Genomic DNA, 23,507 nt, shown 5'->3' on the forward strand with positions numbered 1-23,507 from the left:
TCTCTCTGCCTGCCTCTCTGCCTACTTGTAATCTCTCTCTGTCAAATAAATAAATAAAATCTTTAAAAATAAAAAAAAATAAAAATAAATAAAACTCTTCACAGTATAGGGACAGAGGGAACATACCTCAATATCATAAAAGCCATCTACAAAAAGCCCATAGCAAATACCATTCTCGATGGGGAAAGGCTGAGACCTTTTCCCTAAGATCAGGAACAATGCAGGGATGTCCACTAACACCACTGTTGTTCAACATAGTACCAGAAATCCTAGGCTCAGCAATCAGACAACAAAAATAAATAAAAGGCATCCCAATCAGCAAAGAAGTCCAACTCTCACTCTTTGCAGATGACATGTTACTTTGTGTGGAAAACCCAAAAGGCAACACCCCAAAATTGTTAGGACTCATACAGTAATTCAACAAGTGGCAGGATATAAAATCAATGCACAGGAATCAGTTGCACTTATACACACTAACAATGAGAGAGAAAAGAAACTAAGGAGTCAATCCCACTTACAATCACACGAAAAACCATAAGACACCTAAGAATAAACCTAACCGAAGAGGCAAAGGATCTGTACTGAGAAAACTATTGAACAGTCATGAAAGATATTGAAGACACAAATATGGAAAAACGTTCCAAACTCATGGATTGGAAGAAAAAATATTGTTAAACTGTCTATACTACCCAGAGCAATCTATACATTCAATACAATCCCCATCAAAATACCATCCACTTTTTTCACAGAGCTGGAACAAATAATCCTAAAATTTGTATGGAACCAGAAAAGATCCTGAATAGCCAAAGGAATGTTGAAAAAGAAAACCAAAGCTGATGGCACCACAATTCTGGATTTCAACCTCTATTACAAAGCTGTAATCATCAAGACAGTATTGTACTGGATCAAAAGCAGACACATTAAATCAATGGAACAGAATACAGAACTCAGAAATGGACTCTCACCTATTCAACCAACTAATCTTTGACAAAGAAAAAACAGTATCCAGTGGAAAAAAGACAATCTTTTCAACAAGTGATGTTGGGAAAATTCAGACAGCCACATGCAGAAAAACGAAACTGGACCATTTCCTTACATCATATGCTTTATAGACTTAAAATGGATGAAAGACCTAAACACGAGACAGGAATCCATCAAAATCCTAGAGGAGAACACAGGCAGCAACCTCTGTGACCGTGGCTGCAGCAACTTCTTGATAGACACATCTTCAAAGGTAAGGGAGACAAAGGCAAAAATAACTATTAGGACCTCATCAGGGTAAAAAGCTTCCGCACAAAGGGCGTCTGGGTGGCTCAGTTGGTTGAGCAACTGCCTTCAGTTCGGGTCATGATCCCAGAGTCCTGGGATCGAGTCCCACATCGGGCTCCCAGCTCCACAGGGAGTCTGATTCTCCCCCCTGGCCTTCTCCAGTCTCATGTTCTGTCTTGTTCTCAAATAAATAAATAAAATCTTTAAAAAAAAAAAAAACCACTTCTGCACAGCAAAGGAAACAGTCAACAAAATCAAAAGACGACCAGTGGAATGGGAGAAGATATTTGTAAATGTCTTATCGGATAAAGGCCTAGTATCCAAAATCTATATTTTATCTAACTTAACACCCCATGAACAAATAATCCAATCCAGAAATGGGTAGAAGACCCGAACAGACATTTCTCCAAAGACATACAAACAGTCAACAAACACATGAAAAAATGCTCATCGTTTGGCATCAGGGAAATAAAAATCAAAACCACAATGAGATACCACCTCATACCTGTCAGAATGACTAAAATTAGCCACTCAGGGAATGAAAGATGTTGGTCAGGATGTGGAGAAAGGGGATTCCTCCTACACTGTTAATGGGACTGCAAGCTGGTGTACCACTCTGCAAAACAGCATGGAGCTTCCTCAAAAAGTTGAAAATAGTGCAACTTAGCATTAGCACTACCAAGTATTTACCCCAAAGATACAACATTTACATCTTTGTGATCTGAAGGAGCACTTGTACCCAGCAATGTCCACAATAGCCAAACTATGGAAAGAACCCAGATGTCCATCAAGAGAGAAATGGATAAAGATGTGGTATATACACAATGGAATGTTACACAGCCATCCAAAAAAAAAAAAAAAAAGGAATGTTGCCATTTGCAACAATATTGATAGAACTAGAGGGTATTCTGCTAGCGAAATAAGTCAATCAGATAAAGACAATTATCATAGGATCTCTCTGATATGAGTAATTTCAGAGGTAATGTACAGTTACCAACCTTGACGTTTACTTTGTTGTCAAGTGCATGGAGTAAAAGAATTCGCTTATGTTTTGGAGCACACAATGTACAAAGATACAATCAACAACTGAAAGGGGTGGGAACAGACCAGCAAAGAAGCAGAATTTTTGTATGTTATTGAAGTTAGTATAAATTCAAATTACACTATTTTAACGTTAGGATGTTAAATGCAATCCCCATAGTAACCACAAACACACACAAACAGCTGCAGAATATACACAAAAGAAAATGAGAAATGTAAACATTTCACTAAGAAAATCAACTAAATGCAAAAGTAATACAAAATGAGGGAAAAAAGTGATAAAATATACAGAAAACAAACAGCAAAACTATAGAAATCCTTATCAGTGATTACAATCAATGTAAACAGATTAAATTCTTCAAAAAGACTAAGAAGTTTTGCAGAACAATAAAAACACATGATCCAACAATATGCTGTCTACAAGAGTCACTTGAGATCCAAGGACACAAACAGATTGAAAGTAGAAGAATACAAAAAGATAATCCATGCAAATAGTAACTAAAAGAGATCAAAGATAGCTATACTACTAACTGATAAAATAACCTTTAATTCAAAAAAGAGACAAAGGAGGACTTATAAAAGATCAATACAGCAAGAAGACATAACAAATATTTATGCACCTAATGAGAGACCATCAAAATATATGAGGCAAATCCAACAGAAGTAAAGAGAGAAACAGTTCTATAATATCTGGAGACTTCAGTACCCCACAAAAAGAAATAAGGCAAACAGAGGATATAAACAACACAATAATCCAACAAGATCTGACACATGTATAGAGAACACTCTACCCAACAAAAGCAGATATATTCTTCAAGTATAACTGGGTCATTTTCCAGGATGGATCACATGCTAGGCCACAAGTTAAGTTTCAGTAAATTTAAGAAAAACAGGTTATCACACACAGTACTTCCTGTGATCATAATAGGAAGAAGTTAGAAATGAAGAGAATTGGGAAAATCCAGACTTGTGCAAATTAAACAACACACTTTAAAAACAACCAAGAAGTCAAAGAAGAAATCACAAAATAAAATGCAAAATATTTGAGACAAATGAAAATAAACAGCTAATATACAAAACTTATGAGATGCAACAAAAGTGGTGCTAAAAAGGAAATCTGGAGTTATAAATGCTTACATTAAAAAATGAGGAAAAAACAAAAAAAAAGAGGGATGCCTAGGCGGCTCAGTTGGTTAAGCGTCTGCCTTCTGCTCAGGTCCCTGGGATTTAGCCCCATGATAGGCTCCCTGCTCAGTGGGAAGCCCAATTTACTCTTCTTCCTCTGTCTCCCTCCCCACAAATTCTGCTTTCTCACATGCACTCTCAAATAAAATTTTAAAAAATATTTTTTAAAAATAGCCATAATATCGTTACATTTAAGAAATTTTATTTTATTTTTTTGATTTTATTTATTTAATTATTTGTCAGAGAGAGAGAATACAAGCAGGCAGAGCGGCAGAGCAGAGGCAGAGAGAGAAGGAGGCTCCCCGCTGAGCAAGGAGCCCGATGTGGGACTCCATCCCAGGACCCTGGGATCATGACCTGAGCCAAAGGCAGGCTTAACCAACTGAGCCACCCAGGCGTCCACATATAAGAAATTTTAAAGTAATTGTCCGAGGCAGGCCCCTGGCCAGGGCGGCCTCCGCCATTAAAAGATGGTGCCTGGCTAGTTGCCAGGTTAGGATTGCCTCGTGAGACTAAGTGGAACGCCCAAAGAGGAAGTAAACAGCATTGGTTGCTAGCGAAGTTGTTCGTTTAGGTGCACAGCCTGATTCGCTCCCTCCTTACCCTGCTCACTGATTCGTCATGTAAGCGTATATAAGTTTGTAGACTTGAGGAAATAAAGAGAGAGAAGATGCATCCAAACCAGGCTTCTTGTCGTCCTTATAGGTCGAGGGCGATAGTAATTCCTTAATATAATCAAATATACCCAACTGATGTTCAAATTTACAGTTATGCCAATTTTTAAAAACACTGAATCAGTATCCAAATGAAGTTCACATATCAGGACTGGATGACATCTTTTTTTTTTTTTTTTAAGATTTTATTTATTATTTGAGACAGAGAGAGAGAGAGAGAGAGAGAGAACACAAGCAAGGTGAGTAGGAGAAGGACGAGCAGGCCTCCTGCCAAGCAGAGAGCCTGATTCGGGGCTGGATCCCAGGACTCTGAGCTGAAGTCAGACAAGTTTAACGACTGAGCCACCCAGGCGCCCCTGGATGACATCTCTTAAATCTCTTTTAATCTACAGTTGTGTGTATCTATCTTGTAATTTACTTGTTGAAGAAAACAGTTATTTACCATTTTCCACATGTCTGGATTTGGCTGACTACACCCTTATGATGATTTAATATATTCCTCTGCCTTCTGTAGCTCTTATAGATTGTGGTTGGATATAGCAGTTTGACCAGATTAGGTTTATTTTGGGGGAGTGGGAACCATTCATATTGTCTGTAGCTTTATAACATCTGGTTGTCACGTTCTGTGATATTAGCAGCCTAAGGTTCCTTAGAGATTACAAAATGGTTATAAATAATTACCCAATTCTATTATTCTTTCTTCTTTAATTAGCTGGAATATTTCTAGAAAGAGAAATTTCTCTATCTAGTATTTGGTTACTTAGTAATAGATAGCATTTTTACAGGAAAGATGGGATAAATGCTTAATGTTTCCCCCCACCTTTTTTTTTTTAACCAGCTTCCAAAATGAGTTGGTTAACAAGGATCCTCTACTGGTAGGCAAGTAGTTTTGCTTTAGGTATCATTATAAACTCATGGGCTAAATATACTTGGTATGTTTCAACCCACTATAGTTATTATTCTTACCAATACTCAAACTGTCCCATCTTTGCCCAGTGGAAGCCTTTTCATGCTTGACTCCTGTCAAGGCAATAGTTAATTCAGCAAGCCTACCGTTCAAACCTTGCACATTCCCAAAAAAGGGTTTGTTACTGTGGCCACTGGTTAGTGTATTATTTTCCTAAGGCTGCCATAACACCGTACCATAAACTGCATGGATTAAAACAGCATAAATTTATTATCTCACAGTTCTGCTGGGTGCTAGAAATCTAAAATCAAGATGTCAGCAGGGCCATACTTCCTCTGAAACTTGCAGAGAATCCTTCCTTGTCTTTTCAGGTTCTGGAGTTGCCAGCAATCCTTGGTATTCCCAGGCCAACTACTGTCTCTGTTGTTACACTGCTATCTTCTTACTGTGCCTGTGTCTTCTCTCCTCTTCTTAGAAAGACACCACTCATACTGGATTAAAGGTCCACGCTCCTCCAGTATGACTTCATCTTATCAGATTACATTTGCAATGACCCTATTTCCAAATAGGGTCAAATTCTGAGGGAATGGGGGTTAGCCTTCAACATAATTTTGGGTCAACACATTCAACTCTAACAGCTCCTGGAAAATGAACTCCTGAAACGTTCTGGTAAGTGTTCTGCATTCTTGTGGCCTTGAATCAAACTGCATCAGTCTGTCGAAGTAGTCTATATGAACAACAGGACTATGGTAAAATCAGGATTTCTTTAGGATGTCTGAAACTTCATTAATTATGGTATGTATAACTGATCCCAATAAAAACCACAGACATCTAGGCTCAAAAGATCTTCCCTAGTAGGCAACATCTTACACATGTTGTCACAACTCATTACTGGAGAAATTAAGAGCATCCTGTTCAACTCCACTGGGAAAGGACTCTTGTTATGCTCGCACCTGGTTTCCTCCAGATTTCACCTTGTATGTCTTTTGTTTTGCTAATTTTTGTCATTTCACAGTAATAAAGTATAACTGAGTATAATGACTCTTGAGTGATTCTAACAAATCATGAAACTTGGAACTGGTCATGGGAACTCCCAACATAGCTCAAAAGCTCTTTTGACATAAACCTAGTAAATGACAATAGTCTTCTAACTTCCTGATACAACTAGAAGTCACAGGCTCATCTTGTACAGTTCTTGCCCTAGACTTAGGATCAAACACTTCTCTACGGAAGCCTTGCTCCTTTCAGTGGGAACTATTAGAGACCATATTCTGGGTGTAAAGATGGGCATGCCTTAAAAACAACTTATTCCAGGAAATTACGATGAATTTTAGAAAAAATCTTTCAAATAACAAATAACTTTTAAAAATACTTGGTATTTAAAGAGTCAAGGAAGGCAGCAGTATCTAGGTTTGGTGGCATTCTTACCTCTAAATAATTCTCTTCCTTACCTAGTTAACTGACAAAGTTCAGGAGAAACTCTTCCTGAAGGCAAAAAATATTTGAGGGAGAGGCATGCTCCTCACTGAGCAAGGAGCCCAATGTGGGACCTGATCCCAGGACCCTGGAATTAGGACCCTGAGCTCAAGGCAGAGGCTTACCGGACCGAGCCACCCAGGCACCCCGTGAGTTAAGCATTTTTAACTATAATCCAGAGCTAGCAGGACAAAGAGAAAGCAGGAAACTGGAGAGAGGAGGACAGAGTAGCGGCAGGCATCTAAGTGCCTAAATATTTCTTCCTTTCTTCTCGTCATGACCATTACTTCTTTTGGAATACTACAAGAAAACAGATGTACTGTTTCTAATTTTAAATATAATTAAATGGAGTTTATCTTTAAACTTTAGATTTACAAATTAAGAAAACAGTCACATCTGTCAATCTTTTTTTCTTTATAGCATTATGCTTTTTTTTTGTTTTGTTTTTTAAGATTTTATTTATTTGACAGACAGAGATCACAAGTAGGCGGAGAGGCAGGCAGAGAGGAGGAAGGAGGCTCCCCGCCGAGCAGAGCCGGATGTGGGGCTTGATCCCAGGACCCTGGGATCATGACCTGAGCAGAAGGCAGAGGCTTTAACCCACTGAGCCACCCAGGCGTCCCAGGGGATTTTAAGTAATCTCTACACCCAATGTGGGACTCAAACTCAGAACCCTGAGATCCAGAGTCACATGCCCTACTGACTGAGCCAGCCAGGCATCCTCTAAGCATTTTAAAAAATTCATCTGTTTATAAAAACCCCATATGGTTGGCACTGTCCTTATCCCCAACTTCTAGATGAAGAAACTGTCACTGACAGGTTAAATCACTTGCACAAGGTCACTTGGTGAAGCCATGTCTTATCAGTCTAGACTACAAGAACTCTGAACATCTCATCACGAACCCACAGGATATTATACTTGTTCATTACACTGAGAACATCATGCTTATTTTACCTGGTTAGTAAGATACCTTGGAAAGATACAGGCATGCCAGAGAGTGGAGAATCACATAATAATTTAAGAACCTGAGACTTTGATGAAGTCTCTAGGGATCTAGTGTCTAGAATATGCCAAGACATTCTCTTCAAAATTAAGGACATGCTGCCATGACTTAGTCCATCACCACCACTTAGAAAAAAACATGGTCCTTGGTGGACCTCTTTAAATTCTGGAAATAAACCATTATTTTAAAGCGCTGCTCTGTCCCATTTCTTGAATAGCCAATAAGCTGTTAGCTTTAAATGGGGCCCAGGATGTGACAAGGCAGTGACGCAGGCCAATGTGGCAGGGCAAGACACTCTGTTATTTGGGCCTTAAGATCCAGCAAACTCAGTGGTGTCTGAAATGTCTCTGGTAGATGATAAAGCAGCTATATAAAGCTACCAATCGGCCCTGATAAGAGAATCACAACACAAACCACTAGGCATAAAGCCCCACAGAGAAGAGGGTTTTTCAACACTGGTACAATTAGCAGACTGGTCACTCCTGACGTTATAAGGGGCTGTCCTGTGGCAGGATGTTTAGCAGCATCTCTGGCTTTTCCCCCACTCGATACAAGTAGCACCACTCCCAAGGTGTGATAAAATGTCTACCAACATCGCCAAATATCTCTTGGGAAACAGTATTGCCCCTGGCTGAGCATCACTGCTTTAAAAATATTAGAGAGAGAGAGAGAGAGAGAGAGAGAGAGAGAGAGAGAGAGAGAGACGGATAGCATGAGCAAGTGAAGAAGGAGAATCCCAAGTCAACTCCATGCTGTGTGTGGAGCCTGACAGAGGCTCAATCCCATGACCCTGAGATCATGACCTGAGCCTAAAACCAAGAGTTGGACACTTAACCAAATGAGCCACCCAGGCGCCCTGAGAATCACTGCTTTGTGATTCTGAAAGAATAAAGCTTTGCCCCCTTCTATAGATGATTATGCTACTTTTGAGAAAGAACTCCTTGCCTGGCTTTTGGGTCCTGATAGAGAATGACCATGGGGCACCAAAGTGGCCGTATGACCTGATCTATCCTAAAGAACTGGGTGTTCTAACCCACCAAGCCATAATGTGGAATGTGCTAGCAGCATCTCCATCATTAAGTGGAAGTGACACTGTACCAGACATTAGCTCTTGCTATCCTTTAGGGCACATGAGATGATAGTTCTCTACCTTCTTTAAGTCAGATGTGACCCTATGACTTGCTTTGACCAGAGAGCCGAAATGATTCCTGGGGAAGCATTTAATTGCCAGTAGGTACTCTCCAGATTGTTCTTCCCTTGCCACTATGACAACAGAAGCAGAGAAAAATATAAAGATGTACTGCAGACCCATCATATGGAAAATAGCTGCCCTGCAGTCAACCCAGACTTGCAACGCTTTACATGAGAAAACACAAATCTTTTTTCTTTTTTTTTAATTTTAAAATCATTATTTGAAATCATTATTACCACTACAGAAGTTGCTGATTCTGACTATGAAAGGTTACATATAAGGTTAGCATGGCCCTGAAAGCAAAAATAAACCTTAAAAACAAATAGCAAATAGCCTACTCAAATACCCATGGCACACAAATGGCTCAAATACCCTATTAAATGTCAACATTCCCTTAATCTATGAACTTGCAGAGTCCTGTATGATCAAGAAAGAAAAATTCTGGCCTGGTTTACACATGGTTCCACAGGAGATGCAGGCATCACCCTGGCACAGAGGTGGTCCTGAAACACATGAGAAAAAGGAAATCCTCCCAGTAGGCAGATTTACATGTTCACCATACCTGAGCAGAAAGACGAACAGAGGTACCTATCTAAGGACTGGCTACACAGGCTCTGTCACTGTACTTGCTTAATCTGCTCATGAAAAAACTGACCCAGTCAGTAGGAACAGAAATTATGCCCTGGCTCGACAAAGATGTCCTTCATCAACGTTAACCTACAATTCCATGACATGGCAAGCTATCTCACACCTCCATGCATTTTCTTAAGCTACTCTCCTCCTCTCTAGAATGCCTTTCAACTACCCTCTAGCCAACCACCTTATTCTTTTAAGACTCAGACAGACAGTCACTTTCTCTTCAAAGCCTTTCTTAGCACACAACCCAGTATCCATTCAAAGCCCTTCTTTCCCCTCATTCACAAATTCTCAACCTAGAATCCACAGACCCCCTGGAAACTGTGAATCAAACTCATAAACTTTGATAGGAAGAAAACTGTATCATTCTTTCTATTTTTATATGTTTTTTTAAAGATTTATGTATTTATTTTAGAGAGAGAGCATGCACGAGAAGGGGGAGGGGCAGAGGGAGAGACTCTTCAAGCAGACTCCCCACTGAGCATGGAGGCTGACGTGGGGCTCCATCTCACCAATCCAGAGATCATGACCCTAGCCAAAACCAAAAGTTGGTCACTAACCAAACTGAGCCACCCAAGCACCCCATATCATTCTTATTATTAATCTCTAAATTTTATCATTTCATTTTATTATAAATGTAAGCAAAACAACAAAACAAAAAAATGCACAGCATTTTTCTGTGTCTTGGGTCACAAACAGGTATCACAGGTGGTTTCACATCAAATTACAGTTGTTGCAGACCCAAAATCATTGATACTCATCACTACTTCATGCCACATATCTCTGGCTAAAGAGCTTCTGCCTCATGCTGGAAAAATAAAAGTTTCCAACAACAGTCTCTCTTCTTAAGCACACAAAACATCAAGAGTGATTCTAATATTGGGCAAGGAACTCGACGTGGGGCTCAGTCCTAGGACCCTGGGACCATGACCAATGCTGAAGGCAGATGCTTAACCAACTAAGCCACCCAGGTGTCCCTAGAGTGATCCCTTTAGGACCTCTTTCTCTGGCGTGTGGAGAAGGAAAACAGCCTTCATTCCTCTCCCCTAGGAAGCAGAGAACAGCTGATTTCTTTTCATTACTATTACTCTTTCAAAGCAATGACCTCTCCCTCTCCATCTTTAGCCCCTTGTAAATCGATGCAGTAGGCAGAATAGTACTTAATACTTTTCATTACTTAATTATATAACAGTACTTAATACTTTTCATTCCCAGAAACCTGTGTACAGGCTTATTAGTCCTATTCTTAAACTACAGCTTCTCTAGGGCAGGGACTACTACTCCATTGTGTTTGCATTTCCAGTTTCTAACAAGGCCTAGCACGTAGCACTTATTCAAGTATACTGGATGAACCCCTTAACAGCAACAACAGGGCAGTCAGCAGCAGACTCGGCAGAGAGAGAAGCAAGCACAGCAGACTCCTAGTTCCCACCCAATACAGATGCCTACTTGCACCCCTACTGATATAGTTTAAATGCTCAACTATTTCTGAACCTCACTTGTAACCAAATATGGCCAAATGACTAAGTTCTGGTTAAATGAGATCAGAGGAAGTACTGTGTGAATAATTCTAGAAAGGCTTCTTAAAAGATGAGAGGTGTGCCCTTGTGTTCTCTGCCTTTCTTCTTCCTTCCCTTTGCCATGAACTTGGGTGTGATAACAGGATATCCAGTAACCATCCTGTGTCCTTGAGAATGGAAGCCACATGCTAAAAATGGCACAGGAAAAAGACAGGAGGAGCCTGGATTCTTGATAACTTTGTGGACGTGCCTTATTAGTCTTAAACTGTCAATTTCTGATTTTTTTTTTCCACAAGACAAAGAAATGAACTTCCATCTTGTTTAAGCAATGATTATTTCTTATCTGTTTCTAGCAGCTAAACACAATTCCTCATTGATAAGGTGAAAAAGAGACTCAGCAACAATCTGTGGTCTAAGATGCCAACAGCCATCTCAGCTCTGCTTCAACTTGATGATGATAAAATGTAAGACATTTCCACAGAAACGGGACAGACTAGGAAGCAAGATAAAACAAGGAGCCTATACTCTATGCACCATTATAGCTCAGCTGGAGGGGTGTTTATAGTAGCTTGGTACAGTGACAAGATTTCATAATGCAGTACTGTAATTTCTTGCCAACATTTAGGAGTTATGTTCTAGAAAAGTAACGTGACTTATAAAACTGTCACTGCCAAGACCAAATTATATGAAAATAAGAGGTTAGGAAAAATAAATATTTTGATGAAAGATGTTCAATCAGCTGTTTAAAAACTGTTGAGTAACCTTTCTATAGAATAACCCTTCAAGTTTTCAGGTAACATTGTTGTATGCACAACAATCAAATAAGGTTGATTTCCCATATATTATACAGACTACTGTACCTCATAAATATTTTGAACCTGCCCTACCTCGCTTGCCATTTAACAACTTTATATTATACTTATGTTATTTGTACTTGTTAAGTCTCAATGTTTCAAATTCTTAGTGAATGTACCATTTTCTTTGGACTATTTTCCATCCTTACATCAAAATAGGAAATAATTTGAATGTCTGTGTCTCACCAAAATTTATATATTGAAATACTAACTAATCCTCAATATGATGGTATTAAGAGGTGGGGCCTTTGGGATGTGATTACATCATAGGGGTAGAGCACCCATAAATGGGATGTATACACTTAGAAAAGAGACCCCAGAGAGCTCTCTTACCCCTTTTGCCATCTGATAACACAATGAGAGGACAGCCATCTCTGAACCAGAAAGTGAGCTCTCAGTAGAAAAACAATTTGCTGGCACATTGATCTTGGACTTCCCAGCCTCCAGAACTGTGAGAAATAAATTGTTGTTTAAGCCACCTAGTCTATCATACTTTATTATAGCGGCCCAAACTTAGAGAGACAGAGTTCTTTTTCCATTTTTCCATTCCCCTGAATTTAGGCTAGGTTTGCGAGTTGCTTTAACCAACAGAATGTGATGGAAGGGACATCATGTAAGTTCCAGAGGCTAAGCCCTAAAGAGTTGGAGCCCTGCAGCTTCTACCTTCACCTTTTCAAAATGCTACCGAGGGGTGCCTGGGTGGCTCAGTCGGTTAAGTGTATGCCTTTGGCTCAGGTCAAGATCCCGGGGTCCTGGGATCGAGCCCCACATTGGGCTCCCTGCTCAGCAGCGAGTCTACTTCTCCCTCTCCCTCTGCTGCTCCCTCTGCTTGTGCTCTCTCTCTCTCAACTAAATAAATAAAATCTTAAAAAAAAAAAAAAGGGGGGGGACACCTGGGTGGCTCAGCGGGTTAAGCCTCTGTTTTTGGCTCAGGTCATGATCTCAGAGTCCTGGAATCGAGGCCTGCTTCCCCCTCTCTCTCTGCCTGCCTCTCTGCCTACTTGTGATCTTTCTCTGTGTGTCAAATAAATAAATAAAATCTTAAAAAAAAAAAAAAAAAAAAAAGAATGCTACCCTGAAAATGCCATGTAAGATTGCCAGACTAGCCTACTAGAGAATGAGAAGCCACACTTTAACGACAGCTAGCACCAAGTGCAAACATGTGAGTGAGGACACCCTGGACCTTCCAACTCAGTCAATTCTCCAGGCAGAGTCAACTACATGAGAGAGCCAAGTGAAACCAACAGAGGAACTTCTCAGTTAACCTAAAGACGATGAAAAACAATAAATCTCTTTGCCCTAAGCCATTAAGTTTTGGTGCACTGTGTTGGGCACCAATACCAAAAACCACAAAAAACTAAAACAAACAAAATCCCAACTTTAAAATAACAATACTTAATAGTTCCTTAAGATGAGAAAAATCACTCAAGATTTTTCTGTTTTTATCTTCAATTCACCTACTGTAGTATCCCCGAGGTAATGCTGATTCCAATGCTTCATTCCACTATGATTAAAAAAATAAAATTAGGGGCACATGGGTGGCTCGGTCGTTAAGCGTCTGCCTTCAGCTCGGGTCATGATCCCAGGGTCCTGGGATAGAGCCCCACATCAGGCTACCTGCTCCGCGGGAAGCCTTCTCCCTCTCCCTCTCCCACTCCCCCTGCTTGTGTTCCCTCTCTCACTGCGTTTCTCTCTGTCAAATAAATAAATAAAGAATCTTAAAAAAAGAAAAGAAAGAAAAGAAAAGAAATTAATGTATGAAAGAACAACAGGGAGCCACTGAAGTATTTTGCATGAAGTAAATAATATGTGATAGGTACTTCAGAAAGAACACTCTTGTTGCACTCTAGAATGGACTGGCAGGAGGTAAGACTGACTCAAGGATGACCCATAAGACTGTTGGAATGGTCCTAGTGAAAGGCCTAGAAAGAGATGAGAGGCCTGAACTATCACTGCTGCTGGGGCCACTACTACTACATTTACTATGTATTTATGATGTACTAAATACTGTAATAAGAACCTTACTTACATTTGCTCATTTAATCTAATTACCCTTTAAAATAAAAAAAAAAATTTTTTTTAAATAAAAAGACTCACAAGAAGTTCCCAAAATATGTGCCAGGAGGTCCCAGGTACCTTTGGTCTAATTTCCCCCAATGGAAACATCTTGCATAAATATGGTAAAATATCAAGAAATTCACACTGGCACAGTCTACAGACTTATTCAGATATCAGCAGTTATAAAGCCACTCACTTGTGTGTGCAGTTTCATACAATTTTATTTTATATATATATATGTATATATATATATATACATATACACACATATATAAAAAAATATATATTTATTTGTGTAACTGTTGCCACAATCAAGATACAGACTGTTCTATCAAGAGGCTCCCCTTTCCCTGATCTTTAACTCCCAGTAATCATTAATCTACTCTTCAGACCTATCATTTTGTTATTTTAAGAACATTATATAAATGGAGTCATAGAGTATATAACCTTTTGAGAGTGGCTTTTTTTCACTTAAGACTCTTCCAAATTGCATGTATCAACAGTTCATTCTTTTTTATTGCTGCATAGTGGTCCACGGTATAAAATGTGCCAGTTTGTTTAACCATTCCCTTGAAGAACATCTGAATTGTTTCCAGTTTAGGGTTATTAGGAATTAAGTTGCTATGAACATTCATGTACAGATTTTTATGTGAATATAAGTTTCAATTTCTCTGGAATAAATGCCCAAGAATGCAACTGTGCAGTTGTACTACTCTGTTTTTAACGACAAAGAAACTGAGGCTACAAATGTGAAGTCAGAATTCTAATCCAGAGAGTACACCTCTAAGTCCTAACTCTTTGTACTTCTTTTTTTTTTTTTTAAAGATTTTATTTATTTATTTGACAGACAGAGATCACAAGGAGGCAGAGATAGGCAGAGAGAGAGGAGGAAACAGGCTCCCTGCGGAGCAGAGAGCCCGATGCGGGGCTCGATCCCAGGACTCTGGGATCATGACCTGAGCCGAAGGCAGAGGCTTTAACCCACTGAGCCACCCAGGCGCCCTCTTTGTACTTCTCAAGACTGTAGAAATTGAGAGAAGTAAATGAAATTTAAAGATTTTTTTTTTTTATTTCTTTGACAGAGAGATCACAAGTAGGCAGAGAGAGAGGAGGAAGCAGGCTCCCTGCTGAGCAGAGAGCCCGATGTGGGACTCGATCCCAGGACCCTGAGATCATGACCTGAGCCGAAGGCAGCGGCTTAACCCACTGAGCCACCCAGGCGCCCAGAAGTAAATGAAATTTAAAAAGTAGGAAAAGGTACAGTCAACAGAAGCCAGCATTGTTGAGATGAAGGATACATGAATAAAGTGTCAAAGATAATACCAGGTTCCAGCTTCAGCACATGAGATGATAAAAGATAAAAATATGAATTCACTTTAAGACATACTGTATTTGAGGGACCTGCAAGTCATCCTCATCTAGCAGGCAATTAGATTATAAAACAGGAACCAGAGATCAAGGAAAAGCTCTGGATTAAAGACAGACCTAAGTATCATCACATTTAGAGGCTAACTGAGCAAATAAAATCAGAGGAACAAGGTACATAATGAGAAGAGATTTGACCACAGAATTCTGAACAGAAACATTTGTTCCTTCTAGTTTTTTTTCCACAAACAATAAATAGTAAGTGCTGTGACAGACTGCAAGTTCATACTAACTTTAGATTTTACAATCATCAAGTAGAAAGTACAGAGGTATACTCCCCACTCCCTTTTTCATTTAGAAAGAAAAAACTACAAAAGGAATATTTGCTGGTTAAAAAGCCTCACTACTACTCTGTTTAAAATCATAATGGTGGGGCGCCTGGGTGGCTCAGTGGGTTAAGCCGCTGCCTTCGGCTCAGGTCATGATCTCAGAGTCCTGGGATCGAGTCCCACATCGGGCTCTCTGCTCAGCGGACAGCCTGCTTCCCTCTCTCTCTCTCTCTGCCTGCCTCTCCATCTACTTGTGATTTCTCTCTGTCAAATAAATAAATAAAATCTTTAAAAAAAAAATCATAATGGTGGATACATGTCACTTTTCATTTGTCCAATGTACAAGGCCAAGACCAAACCCTACTGTAAGTTATGGACTTTGGGTGATAATGATGTATCAATTTAGGTTCATCAATTGTAACAAATGTACCACTCTATGGGGTAGACTGATAATGGAGGAGGCTATACATGTGTGTGGGTGGGTATGTGGTATATTGTTGTACCTCCCACTCAATTTTACTGTTAACCTAAAACTGCTCTAAGATATAATGTCTGATTAAAAAAGAGTTTTCAATCCTCCATACAAAAGGACATATAAAAAGATTAGTTTCATTTGCCACTCAGCATACAACTCCCTCCACATATTTTTTCAAAAAATATATGGGGAAAAGAATTTAAAGAAGTAAATGACAAATCTTGGTAGCTAACAAAAGTCTAAATTAAGACAAAGCACTATCAGGAATCAAGGATTATGTCAATTATACCTCAATTTAAAAAAAAAAAGTTAAGGGGCCATAATAACAAAAGTGACAGATAAACTGAATTCAAATACTTCTGGGAGTTAAGTGTTTTACATAGAACAAAATAAATATTTTGTAACCCATGCTTTTTCATTCAATAAATTGGTGTCACTTACCATAGTTTATGAATTTTTTTAGCAGTTATATTTCAAACCTAGAAAGAACTATAATTCTGTAAGTGATCAAAGTCATACCTCTTAATACATTACATAATTGAGTTTTTACATCTTTCTCCAAAATTAGTCTACTCATCTACTTTTTCTTATACTTGTCTCCACGGCAGAGACCCAAACAGAAAAGTTTAGACTTTGTTAAAGATGGACCATGAATTTCTTTCATTTTTTAAATTAACATATAATGTATTATTTGCTTCAAGGGTACAGGTCTATGAATCAGTCTTACACAATTCACAGCACTCACCATAGCACATACCCTTCCCAACTGGATCATGAATTCCTAAAAAGGGCCTATATTCAACACACTCACAGTTTCAAGTTTTAACATATATTAACATATATATTAGTAAATATTTACACAAAAGATAAATGTGCATTTTCATTGTATCATAGCAATATCCCAAAAGAACTTTAATCAAGAAAACTTCCAATTTGTATTTTCCAGTGCTATTTAATTCTAAAACTAGACAGCTTTCAGAGATAATAAAAAAACAAGATATGACTCAACATCTGTACAAATTAGCACAGGTCTGAATTGTGGAAGAAATTATTTTGGTTTATGGAAAGCAGCTATCAAGAAAAAACTAATCCAAAACATTCAGGACAATTTTTATTTTGACAATTTTAGCTGCTCGTCAGAAAATCTAGCCTGGCCATGACATTAAAATGGTGAAATTTTATTGAACTATAAAAATACTGGTAGATTTAGTAGGCCTTTCTTTCAAGTGAATACTGTTGCTATTTCATCCCACAAACATGAGAGCCATAAATTAGATCACTAATTCTAAAGTGGAAGCCAGTGATGAACCATATTACCTAGGAGATCTTTTTTTCCTTCACGATGTATCAACCTCCCTTCACATTCCTCCTACCACTGAGATTCTGAAGGGAAGTGGAGGTGATAAAATAGGTATATGTGTATGCCTATTTTTTTTTTAACTCCCAGGTTATTCTGATACATATGTAACTCTCCACCTTCAGGAGAATTTGTGAATTGGGTCCAACTCTATTTTTTAACACTGTATCAACAGCAGACAAAGGACCAGAGCTACAAAGAGCTAAGAGCTTAGAAGGCTCTGCAGGTTAAGGGCTATATTCACACCAGTTGTAAGCCACCTTCAGAGCTTTCTGTGTCAGCTCCCTCCAGAATTCATGATGTTATATTTTAGACAATGACAAATACTCAGTTCATCATCCTGAGAAAGGCACATAGTCTACTAGCCAGATAAAAATATAAAAAAGCTATTCTGGACATCAAAAAAACTAAGAAACCTCAGGGAATGAAAGACAGAAATTCCTCTGTTCTTGAATTAAAACAACAACAGCAAAGTACTTTTTTTGGTCCAGCTTATAACTTGTTTAGAGACTTTCTGTCCATGTTTTATCATTTTAGCTTTTTATTATGTAACAGCATTGGTTTTTCTATTATAAAGCTCAGTCAAGCTGAAAATCTTAATCATTACAGAAGTTAATAAACTACTGTTAAACACCAAAGCTGAGAATTAAAAACAATCAATCTTAAGTCCCTACTGCATGTCAAGATGGCTTAAGAGGTGGATTTAAGAAGCTCTGAATAAGGTCTATTTTAAAGCAAAAATGATACTTCTTTACAGCCAGTGTTTCAAATTCCTTATAAACAACTCCAATACTTAAGTATGTCAGAAAACTGGGCTTCTAATGGTGCATAAATAATAAGCCAATTATTATTATATTCTAATTATGACTAGTGTTTCTTAAATCACTGGGTAATTTCCCACTCAATGTGCAACTTCGTTGCATTCTACAATGACACCTACTGGCCATTCAAAATCAGCCATTAGTTCTCTAAGACAGCCCTAGTAGGCTGGTTACATAAGAAGAAACACATACACACAGGAACACACACACACACACACACACACCACCCTGCACAAAAGCAGAGATTTGTTCACAGGTACTCAACACTACAGAATTCTACCTAAAACAGAAAGTATTCTTTGTGACTAGATAGTACCACTCTTGCAAAAAAGATAGGAAGACAAAGAGTGAAACACCAAGTATCAAAAATTTTAACTTAAGTCTTGATAAATATCTCCGTAGTAACATTTCAGAACAAACTCCACCTCTTTTTGCCAAATGATACTTAAAACAAAATGAATCTTTTAATTTAGGTTCTGGGATATACTAATGTAAATTATCATTAATACAAAAAGGAAAGTTACACACTTGCTCTACTACATTAGTCCTCATCTTCTCAGGTAAAGGCTACATTTCAGTCAGCTTACAGGTTATCAATTTATAATGCTTCTTTTAAAGTTTTCCAGTGCGTTATAAAATCTAATTTTAAATGTAGTTCATCCTTCCGTACAAATAATGAAATTCCTGTTTTACTCTACATTCCATTGTGCAAACAATTATAAAAACTCAGACAAAAGATAATAATTTACAGTTCATTGTGTCTGTAAATACGTTTTACCTCAGCTGGAGAGGTTCAAAGAGCATACTTCCTAAACCCAAGAAATAATTCATAACTAGTTTATCAGACCTAGTAAGCAAATTACTTAAAAGATGACTTCTTCTCCCCACCCTGTCCCCCTTCAAACCACCACATTATTTTCAGTCCCTAACATCCACAATATGGGGGGGGGGATCTAACAACTAATTTTCTAGTCATTTTCCAACTTGCACTTACCTCTAACAATAGATTTTTGAGGCTCTCCACTTTCCTGAAGATTAAAAAATATATATATTTATAATCAGCCGTCACCGTCAAACCAAATTCATGAACTACAAAACATGAACCTGGCTCCTAGTCTCAAACTAACATTTCTCTCAGCCCAAGTCCGTATTTGGGATAAGCTTCCCGACTACCCTTCATGCTTCTTCACCGATAGGAGCCTGCCGACGTAGTAAGCGCTCAAACCAAGGAAAAAACTATTCTAACACATCACTAGGTTGCAAGACCTCCTCTTCCAAGGGCGACAACCTAGTTGTTTGGGTAAATAACAGCCAAGGGTTACATAATGTATAGCTATAAAGAGTTCGAAGGATCTGGCCGCCAGTAAATTACGTTTCTTCTCCACACACCCTTCCCACCCTGAGAAATGGCCATAAGAAGCAATTCCAGGATTTCTCTCCGGTGCCTGCAATGCCGCGTCCTTTTCTTAGAGCTTCGTGCAAGGAACTCCTCCATCCCTCACGATGTCGTCTGGCTCCCGCCTCTCTCCTCTCTCTGCCATTGCCACCGCAGCCCCTCACGCCCTAGGCCCCCACGTCGCCCCGCAAGGTTCAGCCTCCACCAGCCTCAGCGGCTTTCTCCTCACGACCCTCCCAAGCTGCTACCTGGTCTACGCGAGGTTCCGGAACCACCAACTCTCCAGCTACCGCCTTCCAAGACCACCCTCGTCACATCCTCTCTACGGTTCCCGCAGCCCGAGGAGAAAATCCCTCCTGATCTAGCACTCCGCGTCCCCCAAAGACAGCGCCGCCGCCTACCTGTCACCCCGCTGCCTCCGGCTTCTCACCGCCACCGCCTCCCGCAGCAGCCTGCCAACTGCAGCGCAACAACCAGCCTTCCCATTGGCCGCTTCCACGCTCTAACAACTGCCTCCCTTACTGGCTGGAGCATCTTCGCGGCCCTCCCCTCTGTGCAGTGTCTAAGGATTCCGGTCTCCCAGCAAGGAAAACATCGCCTCTTCCCTCCCATTCTCTCCTCTACAATTATTCTTACCTCAGTCGGACCCCCTATGCACAGATGCGCGGAAAAAATGTCGACTTCCAGCACCCTTCATATCCTCCGCCCTCGGTCCAGGAATCCGTGACCTAGTGCGGAACGTTAAATGGCCGCTCCGCTTTCCTGCCGTAAGGCACTGCAGGGGACAACTTCCGTTTCCGCTTGGCGCCGGCTGGAAGATTGACTCTTGAGTGTCGTGAGAGGTCAGATTTGCTGTCAGGTAAATGAGAGTTGGTGGGAGGCTTCTTGGTCAGGAATAAGAGTGAGACTGTTCTGGGGATTGTCGAAAAGGGTAAGGCTAAATGGAGAATGGCCTTGAGCGTAGGTACCTCGAGGGAAGGGGATCGAAGAAGTAGCGATAGTGAGGGGTACTTTGTGGAAGGATGCGGTGAGAGTTACTGTGGTTCGGTCCACACGCTTTCCCCCTCCTTTCCCACCTGCAAACCCCCGCCCTGTGTTTTCTGGTTTACCTCCGAATTGAATAAAGGCAGAACAGCTCCAAATCGAAAAGTCCTAAAATGACAATAATTGCAATGCCTGCCTCACAACACTCACGTATGGTTTCAAGTGAGGCTTTTCTGGGGTGAATGTTTATGATAACGTTAAAGTGAGAAAAGCAGGGTACAAAATCCCATCCATTTGTAGAGTGATTACTGTTGTTAAATGGCACAGAAGTAGGCGCAGAGACTGGAGGAGACGCTAAAAGTTCACTTGTCTTTTATTTTTTTAATGCCCTGCGTCACAGTTTTAAAAATGAGGGCTCGTTGGGTTATCTACTTGAAGGTCGTTGGTAAACCATAAAATTACATGTACTGTGAGTGGCATAATCCTCTTATTTTCTAGTTAGGGAAGGTATGCCAGCCCCCCTAGTGGAGGTGGAGTCGATCTCCACGAAAGTAGAGATTCACTCCAAACACAGGTAGCTAGCTTTTTAGAAGTTTCATGATTATAGGTGTTTTCTTTGTTGAACTAATAAACTTACTGTTTTTTGTCTGAACCGTTCTGAAACTAAAATAATTATCCGATGTTGAATCCTTGGCATGATCTGTCGTTTATGTGATTTTAGTTTTTATTGCGAAATATCTATAGCAGAAGGGTGTATAAAATATAAATATGTTTAAAGAGTTACAATTAAGAAAGACAACTATCATATGATCTCCCTGATATGAGGAAGTGGTGATGCAACATGGGGGCTTAAGTGGGTAGGAGAAGAATCAATGAAACAAGATGGGATTGGGAGGGAGACAAACCATAAGTGATTCTTAATCTCACAAAACAAACTGAGGGTTGCTGGGGGGAGGGGGGTTGGGAGAAGGGGGGTGGGGTTATGGACATTGAGGAGGGTATGTGCTTTGGTGAGTGCTGTGAAGTGTGTAAACCTGGTGATTCACAGACCTGTACCCTTGGGGATAAAAATATATGTTTATAAAAAATAAAAAATTTAAAACATCAAAGAAAAAAAAAGTCTGGTATCCAAATATTTAAAACAACATATCCCATTTTTCAAACAAAACTTTATGTATAATCCCAATAAATTTACAAAATACAAAAAAAAAAAAGGCGTTACAATTAAGCAAACCCCTCACGTTAGAAAATAAAATATTGCCAGTAATAGAACTTGCATTCTCAGCAGACGTGATTATCCTTCAAAGAGATGAAAATTGGCTCTTGGAGGAAAGGTGAAAAAAAATCTTAAAGACTGCTATGGTTTGTGGCCCTCCAAAGAGCCATGGTACCTTAGCAGATAAGTATGGTATATCCGTGGTATTAAAATTTCACTGGGGCAGGGGGGTGAGAATGTGATAAGGAAAAAAATATCTGAAAAAGCTCCTTTGGGGTGCAAGAATTAAAAGTAGACTGAAAAGTACTACCTTAGATGCTCCCTGTATGAGCTTCTGTGATTCTGTCTCTTCCACCAAGAGTAACCACCATCCTAACTTGTGATAAACATTCACTTTTTTTGCTTTAATTTTTCCATCTATGGTGCATTTCTTAAAAAAAATGAATTGTCTGGTTTTTCAGTTTATATAAATAGAATGGAAGTGTATGTATTTTTGAAACTCAAACCTTGTTCATTATTTGTGAGATTTGTTCATACTTTTGCATGTGGTTCTTCATTGTGTACTCCATAGCGTGACTTCCATAAATGATGCATTATTATTGTTGGATATTTGAATTGTTTACAGTTTGGGGTTAGCCACATAAACCTAAGAAGATTCTTATAAAATAGATCTATTGTTAAAATATATATGTGTGTGTGTGTATATAGTTACACACACAAGTTTGTTTTTTTTTTAAAGATTTTATTTATTTATTTGACAGAGATCACAAGTAGGCAGAGAGGCAGGCAGAGAGAGAGAGGAGGAAGCAGGCTCCCTGCTGAGCAGAGAGCCCGATGCGGGGCTCGATCCCAGGACCCTGGGATCATGACCTGAGCCGAAAGCAGAGGCTTTAACCCACTGAGCCACCCAGGCGCCCCCACACATAAGTTTTTAATAACAGTGCTGTCCAATGGAAATATAATGCAAGACTCATATGTAATTCACAGTTTTCTAGTAGCTATATTACAAAGATAAAAAGAAACAAAGTTAATTTAATTATATATTTTGTCTAAGCCAGCATATTCAAAGTATTATTTCAAGATGTAATCAGTATTGAAAGTTATTAATGAAATGTTTTACATTTTCTTTATACTTTCTCAAAATTGATGTATTTTACACTTAAATATGTTTGTATGGTAAGTTTTCATAAATATAAACACTTGATCTATGTTTATATTTTGCAAAATTTACAACTAAAAAAATAAATCCATATACCGAAATTGTTCCAAACACACTAAAATTTTCTAGTAACTGATTTGAGAATCCAACTTAAAATTTAAATTAATTAAAATTAAATAAAAGTTGTAATTCCCAGTTGCACTGGTCACACTTAGAGTGCTAGTGAAAACCATATTGAATAGTGCAGATCTAGACCATAAGGTATTCAGATGTTGGACGTTTCTAGTTCAGACCAGTTTTTCACAGTGGTTGTGCTAACTAAGTCGCATTCTCATCACCTGGGTGTAAAAACACAATGTGATGTGTTTCCTACAAATCTCACAATCTTGCAAGGTAGGTTTTATCCTCATGTTATATGAGAAAACAAGTTCAGAGAGATTAAATTATTTGCCCAGAAGTTTATAGCTATCAGTGGTGCATCCAGGATTCAATCTGTATAGCACCAAAGTCTGCGCTGAAGTAGAATTCCAAACTTCCTTCAAGTGATCAGGATATCATTGTTTGATTTATGGCTATTTTGAAATAGAAA

At 39.1% G+C, this 23,507-nt stretch overlaps 1 protein-coding gene and 1 long non-coding RNA gene across 3 annotated transcripts in view; one reads left to right on the forward strand and one right to left on the reverse strand.

The window, feature by feature from the left end:
- Positions 1–20,036, reverse strand: LOC309858535. 2 transcript variants are annotated; one of them, XR_014308229.1, is made up of 3 exons: positions 19,961–20,036; positions 19,158–19,191; positions 1–1,885 (listed from the first exon to the last, which is right to left on the reverse strand). It is a non-coding gene; the product is annotated as an uncharacterized lncRNA (long non-coding RNA). The 2 variants fall into 2 exon arrangements; XR_014308230.1 differs by lacking the exon at positions 19,961–20,036 and adding an exon at positions 19,808–19,894.
- Positions 19,849–23,507, forward strand: part of NDUFB3 (NADH:ubiquinone oxidoreductase subunit B3) — a 9,304-nt gene continuing 5,645 nt past the window's right edge. The window contains exon 1 of the mRNA XM_082751239.1: positions 19,849–20,418. The gene's annotated coding sequence lies outside the window, so the exon portion shown is untranslated. The remainder of the gene's footprint in view (positions 20,419–23,507) is intronic.

The sequence above is a fragment of the Mustela nivalis genome, assembly GCF_964662115.1.
Source record: "Mustela nivalis genome assembly, contig: HAP1_SCAFFOLD_2736, whole genome shotgun sequence".
In the NCBI taxonomy this organism is placed as follows: domain Eukaryota; kingdom Metazoa; phylum Chordata; class Mammalia; order Carnivora; family Mustelidae; genus Mustela; species Mustela nivalis.